Source organism: Myxocyprinus asiaticus, chromosome 5 (assembly GCF_019703515.2).
Source record: "Myxocyprinus asiaticus isolate MX2 ecotype Aquarium Trade chromosome 5, UBuf_Myxa_2, whole genome shotgun sequence".
NCBI lineage: Eukaryota > Metazoa > Chordata > Actinopteri > Cypriniformes > Catostomidae > Myxocyprinus > Myxocyprinus asiaticus.
Genome location: NC_059348.1, coordinates 11175354 through 11185954, shown reverse-complemented (window position 1 = coordinate 11185954; position 10601 = coordinate 11175354).

Genomic DNA, 10601 nt, shown 5'->3' with positions numbered 1-10601 from the left:
TGGTAGCCACTGAAGCGGGGCATGATCCGAGCAGAGGATGAAGGCCCGCCCCAGCAGGTAATAGTGGAGGGTTAGGACCACCCACTTGATGGCAAGGCACACTTTCTCAATCATGCTGTACTTTGTCTCCCTCAAAGAGAGCTTGCAACTGATGTACAGCACAGGTTGCTCCACCCCCTCCACCTCCTGCAAGAGCATGGCCCCCAACCCCCTCTCTGATGCATGTGTTTACAAAATGAAGGGGAGGGAAAAGTTAGGAGCATATAGGAGCGGCCCGCCACAGAGTGCAGATTTCACTCTCGTGAAAGCCTGTTGGCATGCCTCTGTCCACTGGACGGGATCTGGCACCCCCTTTTTAGTGAGATCATTCAAGGGGCTGGTGACAACAGAAAAATTTGGCACAAACCTTCTGTAATAACCAGCCAGCCCCATGAACTGTCTCACCTCCTTTTTGGACTTGGGAAGTGGGCAGGCCGCTATCGTTGCGGTCTTATCAATTTGGGGCCGTACCTGCCCATGACCCAAGTGGAAGCCCAGATACCGAACTTCCACCCGTCCAATTGCACACTTTTTCGGGTTTTCCGTGAGTCTCGCCTGTCTCAGCGACCTCAGAACGGCTCTTAGATGCTGCATATGCCTCTTCCAGTCATTACTATATATAATAATGTCGTCCAAGTAGGCAGCGGCATATGCGGCGTGTTGCCGGAGAATCTTATCCATTAGGCGCTGGAATGTGGCAGGAGCCCCGAACAAACCGAACGGAAGAGTGACGAATTGGTGTAATCCAAAGGTGTGGAAAAGGCCGTTTTCTCTCGGGATAATGTAGTTAAGGGGATCTGCCAATATCCCTTTGTTAAATCCAGTGTCGAGTGAAATTGAGCCACACCCAACCAATCGAGCAGTTCGTCAATTCGGGGCATAGGGTATGTGTCGAATTTAGATACCGTGTTGACTTTCCGGTAATCTACACAGAACCGGACTGACCCGTCACTCTTAGGTACAAGAACAACCGGGCTGGCCCAATCACTGTGCGATTCTTCTATTACCCTCATTTCGAGCATTGCCTCTAATTTGTCCCGAATCACTTTTTTCTTATGTTCGGGTATGCGGTATGGCCAACTATGCACAACCACTCCCGGTGGGGTCTCGATATGGTTTTGTATGAGATTAGTATGACCGGGAAGAGGAGAGAACACGTCCGCAAATTATTTTTGCAACTTGGCCACCTCCATGAGCTGGGATGGTGAGAGGTGGTCTCCACAAGGGACCGGGGTGAATGGAACGACTTTGAGCTTCACCTCCGGCCCGAGCTACGCCTTCTCTGGAACTACCGTCACCATGGCATGGGGACTGCCTCTCTCCATAATTTAAGGAGGTTGAGGTGGTAAATTTGACATGCTCCGCATCTATCCGTTCGTTTAACCTCATAATCGAGATCCCCGACTTGCCGTGTAACCTCAAAGGGCCCTTGCCACTTATTTGATTTGTAATTTTGAGCTCGATGTGGGGAGTAATACGAGTACTTTGTCTCCCGGTGCAAATTCCCATAGCTGGGCACCGCTGTTATAGAGCTGGTTTTGTGTCTCTTGAGCTTGGAGCAAATTTTGTTGTGACAAATGACCCAGAGTGTGTAGCTTTGCTCGAAGATCAAGGACATATTACATTTCATTTTTGCTTTGGGAAGGTTCCTCCCACGCCTCCCATATGACGTCAAGCACCCCACGGGTCTGGTGTCCATACAGGAGCTCGAAGGGAGAAAAACCCGTGGAGGCTTGCGGGACCTCCCTGACTGCAAATAATAGGGGTTCCAGCCATTTATCCTAATTTCTAGCATCTTCATGCATGAACTTGCAAATCATGTTTTTCAGGGTTCTATTAAATCGTTCCACCAGCTCGTCAGTTTGCGGGTGATAAACGCTGGTGCGAATCGATTTAATCCCCAGCAATTCATAAAGTGAATGAATGACCGGCCAATAAAAGCGGGCCATTAACCGGTGTAGTGTTCTCTCTTGTACTAAGTGACACGCCATAGGATTATGGTGAGCCGCCTGGAAAAGTGTTTCCCGACGGCTCCTAGGGACTAATACCTGGGTTGTATTTTCATGGGTCTGAGTGTCCTGAGTCACTCTGTACAACCGGTCCCTAATAATTGAAAAATACAGATATGTGAGGGCGACATCAGGCTTAGCTGCTGGCCATCGATTACTCTCACTTGGTCAAAGGCGTGCCTAAGGGTTTTGTCACGTGACTGCTCTAGAGGGAAATCCCCCTCCGGGAACTCCCTAAGGGTGGGAATGCTGGAGGATCCCCCCCCCATGTCTGATGCTGAGCAGACGTGGACAGCCCCAGCTCCGCTTCCCCAGCCTTTTTAACCCCAGCCAATTTGTTCCCAGAATCAGTGGATGGGTGAGGTGGGAATTAACCACGGCCTCCACTCTATGTTTTACCCCCCGAAATTGAATGATGGTAGTCACTACCGGGTATTTGTGAATATCCCCATGCACACACCTCACCATCACCTTGTGGTTTGTACCCAAGCCCTGTCATGAACCAAACCGTGGTGAATCGAGGTTTGATTGAAACCAGAATCCACCAGGGCTTGGTATGTATGGCCCTTAATTTTTATCGGTATCCTGTATGTCCCTGCTTGATATGGGGAAAGTCAATGGCGTGTCAGGGACCCGAATCCACGTCTCCACCTCCATTGCTGGACACGTCTCGGCCTCCCGCCACTCCGACAGACCATGGTGGCGGAGACATCAACCTGGGAAGGATGACGGAGAGGGGTAGGGGAGGGGGCCGGCACATAGTGCAGCCCACGAAAGCGGGGTGCCGGTTTGGGTGGAACCACTCCTCGTTTCCGGGGAGCGGGTATAGGGCGAGAGGGAGGGACAAGAGGAGTAGGAGAAGCAAGAAAGAGAGAGAGAGAGAGAGAGAGATATGGACTGCTGCTTGCCAGCTTCCAGGTAGGCCCTGGACCCATTCCGCAGTTCCTCGGGGCAGGCGAATGGTTAGCTGCTCCAGCTCCATCAGGTCGATAACATCCTCTATGGCCAGCACCTCATGGCCAGGCAAACGCGAACGGGCGGCCGGCGTTGCTCAAGGTGAGGGAGCAGAATCGCCGATGGTGTTGTTCGGGGCTATGGCCAACCCGTTGCAGGACAGCAATCATCAGCTTGATGTAGTCCAGGCAGTCCTCAGCTGGTAGTTGCTGTGCCGCAAGCTGGGCCTCCCCGGAAAGCAGCGGCAGCAGGTGGAGGGCCTATTTGGTTTGCAGCCAGCCAGAGGTGGTGGCTGACTGCTCAAAAAGTTTCACAAACACCTCCGGATCGTCCTGGGGACCCATCTTGGTGAGCAGGAGGTGCGGCTTCATCGCTGCCTTCGGGGTCATGGTGGAGGATCTGCCTGGAGCTAGCCAGCTCCATAAGGCCTGCTGATCCTCGGCCTGGGCTTGGAGGAGCACCTGGAAGTGCCGTTCCTGCTCGAGGAGAGCTTGCTGGTGAGACTCTTGGATGCTGGCCAGGGCATGGATTACTTTGTCCAGCGGTGAGGTGTCCATAGCGGCCCTTCTTCTTCCTTAAATCCCGGGTTTCGGCACCAGTGTAGAGGGTTAGAGTAGGAAGGACACCATAGCTGGTTTGACAGTCCACATGAGTCAACTTTTAATGCAATTGATTTCAGCTTCACAACAAATTATTGGCTTTTCAGCATCACAACAAAGTATTGTACAGAATAAACATTGCGTCTCTGGTCTCTCTCCCAGTATGTCGCTCAGGTGGCCTTTTAAAGCCCGTCTCCATCGTCCCTGAAACGAGTCAAAGGTATTTAATATCAGTAATCACCAGGTGATGGCCCTTACCACTTCCTCTCTCTCCAGTGACAGACACACGACCACGTCCCGCTCCACAAACACAAATTATGATTTTTAGAAGAATATTTCAGCTCTGTAGGTCCTCAAAATGCAAGTGAATGGGTGCCAAGTGAAGCTCCAAAATCCACATAAAGGGAGCATAAAAGTAATCCATATGACTCCAGTGTTTAAATCCAGATCTTCAGACACAATATGATAGGTGTGGGTGAGAAACAGATCAATATTTAAGTCATTTTTTACCATAAATTCTCCTCCCTGCCCTGTAGGGGGCAATATGCATAAAGAATGTGATTCACCAAAAACACAAGAAGAAGAATGTGAACGTAAAAGTTAAAGTGGAGATTGACTGAGCAGAAAGATAATTTATAGTAAAAAAGGACTTAATATTGATCTGTTTCTCACCCACACCTACCATATCACATCTGGAGATATGGATTTAACCAGTCCTTTGGAGTACTTTTTTGTTGCCCATATGTGGATTTTGGATTTTTCTGCAGAAGAATGAATGTCATACACATCTGGGATGGCATGGGGGTGAGTAAATCGTGAGAAATTTTAATTTTTGGGTGAACTATCCCTTTAAGGTCTGATGGTGAACAAAATGTTTCTCACACAATAAGCACAGTTTGCAAAACCCAGTAAAAGCAAACTAGATATTTGTCAAACACTTTTTTTTTTTTTTCTTCTTTTTTTTTTAATCTTTGCATACATTTTTACAGGAACTGCCCTCATGTGCAGCAAGGTCAACTAAACGATTCCAAGGCGAATCAAAAAGTTGTCTAGCAGCTTTGAAGAAAGCAGGACAACATCAACCCAGTCATCTGTTTTTGATGTGAAATTAGTAATCCCAACAGTGGTATAAAAAATAATAATAATAATAATAATAATAAAATAATAATTGAAAGAAGAAAAAGAAAATACTTACTTACAAACAAATCCATAACAACAACCCCATAAGCATATTTACAGTTTATATACACATTGCCATCACATTTGATTAAATGCATACAAACATCATAGTCCCTTCCTCAGGCAACATTGATGCAGGGTTGACATCACTGCCTGTGTTTAACTTACACTCACAACAGTCAACAAAACTCTGAATGGTATTTTCCCATTGGCACATCTCGAATTTGAAATAAAGCCAAGACGTTTGTTAATGAACAGTTTGAAAATCTTTGTAAGAAGAATCACCCCATTCAACACAGTCACAGATCAACACACACAGATGTTACCCTGTCATAACAGGGGGGATAATGTGAAGTAATAGACTCCAATTCCATATGACAACCTTCCTGGAACTTCTACCCCAGTTGAGTTGGATTTATTAGCCCCACATGTCCACAGATGAAAGGGTTCGTTAACATCGGTACGTCTCCCGCATTTAGGACAGGTCTCAAAATGTCTGAACGGCGTTTAAACATTCATGCTTTGTTGGGCCAGCAATCAAAATATCATCCTCATATTGCAAAACAGGCCATCCCTGTTTCTCAATTGAACCACGAAGAGGGTCAATAGCATTAGTCAGAGCTTGATGAAACATTGCTGCAGCAAACAAATTCATGTACAATGCTGTCCTCTACAGGTGCATGCAAGCTTAAAGGAACAGTTCATGCAAAAATGACAACTATCATTATTTACACTACATAATAATGTATATCCTTCTGAAGTCATATGCTGTTCTTTTTCTGTGAAGCACAAAAGGAGAAAGTTTTGAAGGATCTTAATGCAGCACTTTTGTACATTAAACAAAAGTGCAAAGTGATAATGTACTGTATGTACAGTGCTGGTTACTGTCATTATGACATTCAAGTTGACACTTCAGCGTGCCATTTTTTAAATGCAAATGAGATTCCAGAGCTTCGGTGGAGGCCATGATCATCAGTAAATAATGATTAAAATTTCAGTCTATTCCTCACAATATGCTATAGTGCTAAATTAGTGCACTAGTTAGTAAAGACTACTACTTTTGCCCTTTTGGGAGATTGCCAGTCACTATGCACTGTTGTTGAATGGACAAGGGCTTCAAAACTTTCCAACCTCATAGAATGAACGTTACAATAACTACATTTTTGCAAACGGACTTTTACGTGCCGTATTCTTCTACATTTCGCTGCAGTTTCCTGGAGACATGAACAGGCGCTACAACAACTGTGCGTTTTATTCACTTTCACACAAATCATGAGTCCAGTGGTTGATTATGACTTTCTAAACACTTTGGACTTTGGATTCAGAAGACCACGGTTCGGGCCCACCAAGCACACAAGCTGACACTTGAGACAAAAGTGACATGAAATGATGTGGTTTCTTCAGAAAATGTGCTTTTCATGTCACATTTGCTTTTTCCACACTATCAGGTTTAGTTTTTGGTTTTGGGGGAGGATGTCTGTTTTGTTTACCTTTCATTTGCTTTTAAAACACTTTTGGTTATATTTATGTTAATGTTTTAGGTTAGGGAGGTGTGTTTTACTCATTAAAAACCTCCATCTAATATTCAACTTAAAAATCTCATCTGATTACTGATTACGACACCATTTCACTCTCTTTTGGCGCCCCCCCAATGGACATTCACAGGGAAACTGCAGCCAAACGTGTAATGAAGCATGTAATTACGTATTGCAAAAATTTTGCTGCGGTCATGCAATGTTCATAAGACCAGGCTGAAATGTTCTCCTTTTGTGCTCCACTGAAAAAATAACAGCATACAGGTTGGAAATGACGTGAGGGTGGGTGAGTAAATAATGACAGAAATTTTTATTTTTATTTTTCAGTGAACTGTTCCTTTCAGTTGATTCTCATGAGCTATTGGGCGTGTCTAAAGTCTAATATAAATTCCCAAAGCAGTCAAATAGTGGTATGTCTTAATCAAAATAGTACAGACCAGAAGGAGTGCAGTCTGGAACAATAATCTCCCATTTATACTGTTCTTTCACAACTAGCTCTTTTTTATTAGCATCATTCTTCATGGAGAGTTGGAGACAAGTGATGAAAACAAGTAATAGTGCTTACATTGTGTTATTTATTTATTATTTGGCCCAGAAATTTCATGGGTTTGATTCCCAGGGAGCACAAGCACTGATATACAAGTAATCCTTGAATTTGCTTTGGATTAAAGCATCTGGCACATACATATTTATTTGGTGCTGCAGAGGCCCTTTGTATTATTATTTAACTGTTTATGACACCAGATAAGTGCATTTCCCTTCAAAAGTGCACCCCATGAATCAATATGAATGCCACTGGGGTCTTGGATCTTCTGAAATTTGCTAGTTAATGCAGAAGACCAGCTCTTTCAGCTGGAATGAGACGTCATTTAAAAGTTAAAAAATATTAAACCTAACATGTTACCAGCATAACTAGGAATAACAAACCGCAAACTAATTGGGCACATGCTACTGTACATAAGTAATAGCCAATAATTAGCCTGATTTTTTCCCTTGAAATTCATGATAGATTGTTATATGAATTATGATTATTGCTATAAAATATACATTTACCATTTTTAAAATAAGATTGTGAACTTGCATGCCCAAAGCAAGCCATCCCATGAAAAAATTCCAGCCGTCTTTTACTGTAATCATGTGACTCAATGTATTTTTTATCAATGCCCTCAGCATCAGTGAAAAGAAACAATACTATTCCAATTGCATTGAGAGAATAAATATGATTAAAATACAATTTAACTATACATATTATTACTTAAATTGCTATGAATTACATTTTGAAAAATGTGAGGGAAAAATAAGGTTCATTTACACTCTTTCATACCGAATATGGATTAAAGGTGCTGTAAGCGATTTTTTCATGGAAAAGTATGCAAAAAATTTCCCTACTCCCTTAAGATATTAATGAAATAAGTGTCCTGAGATATCTCACCAGTCTCTGGGACAGCTGTAGACTTTGTAAATAGCAAGCAAATATATGTCCACGGACCGCTTTTCACCTGTCAATCATTTTGCTCGTTCTCATAGTGTTGTATTTGAAGTGGATCATTGAGGCTATGATTCATAATGTTTGTCAGTTGAGGACAGCTACAGGAACAAACAATGCTGCTCTTTTAATCGGTTTTGGTCTCAAAATTATCTATGGAGGGCGAGGTTTTGGGATGAGGGGGTGTGGCTAATTCATCAGCTCAGTTAGGTGAAAGCTATAAAATGATAAAAAATCGCTTCTCTTCAGTCGTGTTTCTCTTTTATGGTTATATACACTCCTATTCTGTTTACTTTTTGTGTAAACAATCCCTCAACTTATTATTATGACTTAATATGCAGCATTCATGAGATACATTTATGGAGTGTATAAATAGTGATTTTACTGTAACAAAACATTTAATAATTTCAACAGATTGTTCATTCATGAATTTATTTTGTAACTGATCACACTCTTAATTTCAGAAGAAATTTAACAGTTCTTTAAAGCCCTTGGTAGATAATGGTTCTTCGGTGTTAAATGTGAATTAAATGAAAATCAGAGTTTATAATCAGTCTGTTCAGTTCATTATTTGTCCAGCTGGAGTCACCAGTAAAAGAGTGCATACGCACAGTCAAGAGTGTCCGGATGGAGCGCAAATATTTACACCAAGTTTATTTTTTATAAATCACGATATGTGTGTGGGAAATTGCGTACATTTTAATGCCCATTTTGTGCATACGCAATGTTTATACATAAGGCCCCTGGTGTTCATTTGGGTCTCACCCACTGGTGTTAAAAACTAACACTGAAGCAGTGTTGAATCTACAGCAGATAATTCAATAAAGTAGATACACTCTCTGAGTGATGATTGATCATTAGTGACGACACCTGATGTTAACAAGCAGAGTATACTGAAGGAAAGAGAAACAACAAGAACAGGAAATCAAGAGAACAGACCAGCAGACATCACAACAATTGAATCTGTCTTACAGCCACACAGCATTAGATGTACATCAACTGCAAATAAAATATGCTCTTGGACAACAAATTAAATGTCTCAACATCTCACGGGAAAAAGCTTGAAAATGCTCAAAATGCAACATTGTCATGTTCTATTATTATAAGTAACTTTGGGATTTTTTTCATGTGTGCAAAAGATTAAGAATGAATAAAGTTTTAGCTTCTTTTAGCGTTGCTGATTTTGTGTTATTATTATTTATTTCTATTTTTTTATTTGAAGTCACCATTACGGTGATTAGTGTTATCTTTGTTTAGGCACTTGAACCTTCTTCTGTATTATCAAGTTCTCTTCTAACAGAACTATAATATTTAATCTTATGAAGTATTATCATATTGTAATGAGAGAGAATACAAATAGTTGAAAGCAGATCATTCTCATTGCAAAAAGTGTATGATAACTGTGTTATGTACTGATTGCATTGGATAAATTATTATACATAAACTCAAAGCCACATTAATCATTTCAATGTAGGCAGATTATGTGAAACTGTTACTTCAACAGATATTTGTCAAATTGCGTGGATACTGCCAGTGAAGTCTGCAGCAGCCACTTATGGAGAAAAAAAATGAAACTTTTGCACAATTAGACATACAGATATTAACACTTGGCGTACAAAACTCATCAGTGGTGACAATCAACAAACTAATTTTTAGATTCATGCCGCAATGCATGCTGGATGCCATTGTTGAGTTTGTACTATGCAAACACCCATAATGCATTGTGGCATGAATCTGAAATTGAGTATGTTGATTGTTACCATTGATGAGTTTTGTATGCTGAGTCTTGATGTCTGTGTGTATCATTAATGGCTCATAAATTATCCTTTTTAAAAGACGTTTCTGTTCACCTTATTACAGTATTGAAGTCATTCTTTCTATTAATACATTTGAGTAGTGTTACAAGATTATATTTCCATAATAATTCAGGATTAATTTTGATAAATTAACTTTTAATAATGACACCTCAGGTGAGAGCTCACATAAATATACCAGATAACATCCAGGTGAATCCTCTCAATCAAAGTGCTTTGTGTTTGCTCTCTTGAGCAATACTGCACTATTCAGAAAATCATCATATTAATTTAGAGCAAGGTTCAATTGTCTAACCAAAGAGAACAATAATCACAATAATGGTGACAACAAAATGACATCAGCAACACCTCTATTAATTCTCACTAAAAAAAACAAAACGTTTGCACACATATGAAAAACAAACATCCTCACACAACATATTGAGAGATTGTTGCCGCATATGCGCTCATCTAAAGGACTGGGATGCTCCTGAACACATATTTCTGTATTTTGTAGTCTAATCCATTTGTTCCCAATGGCCGGTCATTTTTGACCGGGAACACAACAAGTGTAACTAAGTGAGAAAAAATAAAAATGTAAAGAAAATGGTCCAAAGAAATTGTTTTCAGATACTAAAAGTGAAGAAAGTCAAGGAATTTTATTCCGTTTGGATTAAGTATAAATATATATGGTTGCAATCGAAATTATTCAACTCTCCCAAGACATTAAGGATTTACAATTGTAAACTTTTCTGATGACCCAGAATTTTAACTTTACATCTATATCAGTTGAGTGACACATTCAAAGTCATAGTGTGAATATATAACCTAATATTTCTAAATAGCAGGATTTTTTTAAAATACAGCCATGTCATAATTATTCAACCCCTATTGCATGTAGCTGTTTCTTAAATATGTAAGGCTACACAAGTAATTGTTTTAAAACAAAATTAAGTCATCAATCTGCAATGGCACTTATTTAAGTTTTAAAATGTAAGTTTAGCGTT